Below are 4,528 nucleotides of genomic sequence, written 5' to 3'. Positions count from 1 at the left end.
AAAAAAGGATGAGTTCATGTCCTTTGCAGGGACATGGATGAAGCTGGAAACCATCATTCTCAGCAAACTATCACAAGAACAGAAAACTAAACACTACATGCTCTTACTCATAAGTGGGAGTTGAACAATGAGAACACATAGACATAGGGAGGGGACCATCATGCACCGGGGCCTGTCAGAAGGTGGGGGGCTAGGGGAAGGATAACATTAGAAGAAATACCTAATGTAGGTGACAGGTGTATGGGTGCAGCAAACCAGCATGTCACGTGTATACCTATATAACAAAACTGCACGTTCTGCACATGTACCCCAAAACTTAATGTATAATAAAAGTAAAAAGAAAAATGTATGTCATTTTAAGCCCAGCTTTATTAAAGATTGATCATTCTTTTATTAATTAAATATGTGAGAAGTGATTCTGTAAATTGCGAATCACTGTGATAAATGCACTCCATAAGTAGTTGTAAACTACTTACTCCATAAGAGCTTTCTTGGTTTAATGCAAGACCTAAGTTTAATGGATAAATGGCATCCAAACATTGGCAGAAGAATAATCAAATAAATGGGGTCAAGTGCATTGATTTCAGCGAGAAAAGATACTTGTGAAAGGCTGAATTCAACTTAATTTAGTGTGTATCTACTGAATACCAGGATAAAACATCAAAGGGCTTGAGAAATACATAGTCTATCTAGGGAGGCAGTTATAAACAACATGAGTTGTGACGAGCTACAAAAACAAAGACAAAAAAAGCAATTAATTTTATTTGAGAAACTGAAAGGTTAAGAACATTTTCATAGTAATGACATTAAAAGCTGAGTTTAAAATGAGTCCATCAAGTAAACAAATTTAGGAGGAAGAAGCAAATTCACAGAAGTTTAAAGTGCATTTTACTTGGGAAATGGCAAGTAATGTGAAGTGACTAAAGGTATCCCACACAGGGTTTTGGTTGATGAGGTGATCTGACATACTGAGTTTGGACTTCATTCTGTAGGTAACAGGAATCCATTAAGAGTTCTGAAACAGGAGTGTAATAGCCAAGTTTGTGTTATAGAAAGAAATCTTGTCAACAGCAGAAGATAGAGTTTCAGGAGAGAGAAGTGGAGGAACATGCAGAAGGTAGTTGAAATTACTGAGGTTGGCTACAGCTCACTAACAGGCATTGTTTCTTTTTTTCCTGTGACCGCACCATAGGAGAACCTACGGTTCTCCCTTTACTCCCTTTGCCCTGACATTCCCCTCAAGACCATGAGCTCAGAGTACCTAGTGCTTTCCCAGTCAAAGAAAATTTATTGTCCATTAGACTATAAAACTAATGAGAGTAGGGTCCAGGCCAATCTTATTTGCCATCAAATTCCTAGTGCCTGGCATATAAAAAGTTATCAATTAATGCTTTTTGGATGAATAAATGAAATTAGAGGTGTTATGAGTGGAGCAGAAAGAAAGTGAAAACAAAGAGAAATTTGGGAGTAAGTCGAAGGAGGAGCTGCTAGTAACTGGTGGCAGCATCTAGGAAATATTATTTCAAAAGATCCATGGTGTAAGAATCTAGAAGGACTGGATGACTAGCTTGAAGTTCTAGTGATTAGCATGGGAAGGCAATTTTAACTTGAATTGAATTTTTTTTTTACCTAATGCTCACCAAAAAGGAGTTTGTTTTGTTTCGGTTTGGGTTTTATAAAATTTTTTAAATTATTTTTTAATCTTTTGTGGGTACCCAGTAGGTGTGTGGATTTATGGGGAACATGAGATGTTTTGATACAGGCATGCAATGTGAAATAAGCACATCATGGAGAATGGGGGATCCGTCCCCTCAAGCATTTATCCTTGAGTTACAAACAATCCAATTACACTCAAGTTATTTTAATACATATGATTAAGTTACTATTGACTATAGTCACTCTATTGTGTTGTCAAATAGTAGGTCTTATTCATTCTATCTTTTTGTCCCCATTAACCACCCCCACACCTCCCCCACTACCCTTCCCAACCTCTGGCAAGCCATCTGAGAAAAGAATCTAAGAGACAGTCTAACAGATGTAGATGGCCAGAATATAATGTACTGTAAAAAAAAAAAAAATGCCAAGTGGAACAAAACTGGCCTCTAAAAAATATGTGTATTTGTAAAATGCCTCTCCATATTTCAGCTAGAATTCTGAGATTTTCATACTAGAGTGTGAAGCTAGGCTGACAGTGTGAGGAATAAGATAATTTCTCTGGAAAGATTTAAAAGATTTATTTTTAGAAAGAAAGGAAATTTGACACCAGAGGCCCTTTTGCCCTAATGTGCAATGAAAAGAATCAGCTGCAAAAGCCTTTCTAAAAGCTGAGATTCAACTCTTGAAACCTGAAAAGTTAACATCAGGGTCTCAGGTGACATAAATTTACTTCTCATCCTGCAATATCAATTTCATAAATACAAATAATAAAATTGTTTACTTAAAATTCAATGCAATAATTATTTTCGAGCAGTTAACATGACTTAGCCCTTTGGTAGAGTTCGGGAAGAAATGCGGGATAGTATTTTCCTCATTTTCAAATGTAAAAATATTGTTGTAGGCATTTGGAATGTTTATGCCCTCCAAAAATTTGTATGTTAAAGCCCTCACCCCCCAAGTGGGTGTTTTTAGAGATGGGGCCTCTAGGGAAGTGATTAAAGTTAGGTGGAGCCCTGATCCTATGAGATTAGTGTACTTACCAGAAACATCAGAGAGCTCCCTCTTGTTCTTTCTCCTCATGCTATACACCAATAAAAAGACATGTTAGGACACAGTGAAAGGCAGCCATCTACAAATGAGGAGGAGAGCCCTCACCAGGAACAGACCTTGCCAGTCCCTTGATATGGGACTTTTTACCTCCAATACTATGAGAAAATAAACCTCCATCCTTTAAGCCTATCACAGTGTGGTATTTTGTAGAGCAGCCTGAGGAGACTAATATAACTTTTAGTAATTGAATCAGGACATGTGTTCAAGTCTTCTGACTTCAAATTTCAAGCTTTCCTTACAGCACCAAGTATTTTAAAATCTAGGGATCCAGTTATAAAAGAAAAATGTATGTGAAATGAAGAGAAAATTACAACAAATGAGAAAATATTCAATTAAATATAATTAAATTCAGAGAGAGGAGTTATTATTTAAGAAGATTTTATAGAGGACTTAAGGATTGGTAGGACTTTGAATGGATGGTAAGGAGATGGTTGTGTGGAGACAGTGGAGAAAATATACAAGAAAGGACAGAAATGAGCTTGGAAGATTGGGCAAAGGGGTCTTACATTTTATGGGAGAATTGGGATCTGAAGAATGATTAATAAGGTAAGCCTAGTCATGGGCTTGAAATGGTATCAGAGCCTGGAGCAGCTCCAGCAGGAAAAGTATCTCACAGTTGAACTCATATCCACTCCTGAGGCAGCAGTGGAGACTGGGTTGGGTCTGTCAGGATGGAATATCTTCACCATAAAGTCCAGGAGCTAAGATGGTACTTAACTACCTCTAGACCAAAGGACTCCTCTGTGATTGGAGTTTTACAGGAGTACACCTCACCAAAAAGGGCTGTGTAAGCATGTCTGTTAATAGAGTCTCAAAGGTCTTTAGGAATCGAAACAAAGATGGGTAGAGAGAGGCCAGGAGTCTATGATAGAGAAGAGTGCCAAAGTGTTCTAAAATATACCTAGGATTTGTTTTAATTAGGCATGATGAGGCCAATAGATCAGGAAATTATTCCATTGAAAAGATAGTTTATTACTTACAGTTTCCAAGAGGAAGGAACATGCCATGTGACATAGGGCCACATGGGGAAGTACCCACTCAGTTGGGAGGCAGAAGGAAAGAAGGGGAAAATATGGACCAGGGCCTGTATTAGGTTTCTGTGGGAAGGAATGGGTGAGATAGGGTAGGTACACTGAGCAAGCTTAGGATTGGACAATTTGAATAATTTCAAAGGGCTCTGGCATCTAGGGTGGTATTCAGTTGTCTGGTACCTGGTCCTCAGGTAATTTAAGGCAGGGAAGTATTGGTTTGGTGTATGAGAATTTGAGAAAGGAGGTTAGTGAGAGTCTGAGCTCTGGTTGGTTGACTTGCATATCAAAAGCATGCTCACAGGCAAGTTGCTTGCAATGTCTAGGAATCAGCAAACCCTGGGAGGGGCAGTCCCTCCCTAAGTCCCCATGACCTCCCAAGATGTCAAACCATTATAAAACATAGGAAATAAAAAACACAATTAATACACAAAGCACTATCCAAAATGTATAGCATAAAAGAGTGAAGTAAAGGAATAGGTAAGGAGCCAGGAAGCAATATCAACCTGATACCTGGATCTCAAAATATTTGACTTAGCCACTTAGATTCAGATAGAGAGCTAGATAATGATAGATAGCTATATAGATGATAGCTAGATAGCCAAATGCTGATAGAATATAGCTAGATGATAGATAGATAGATAGATAGATAGATAGATAGATAGATAGATAGATAGAGACAGATACATACATGCATACATACATACATACATATGTACATACATAAGTTTTTC

The sequence above is a fragment of the Colobus angolensis genome, unplaced genomic scaffold (assembly GCF_000951035.1).
Source record: "Colobus angolensis palliatus isolate OR3802 unplaced genomic scaffold, Cang.pa_1.0 Scaffold59, whole genome shotgun sequence".
NCBI classification, from domain to species: domain Eukaryota; kingdom Metazoa; phylum Chordata; class Mammalia; order Primates; family Cercopithecidae; genus Colobus; species Colobus angolensis.
This window is presented reverse-complemented; position numbering follows the sequence as displayed.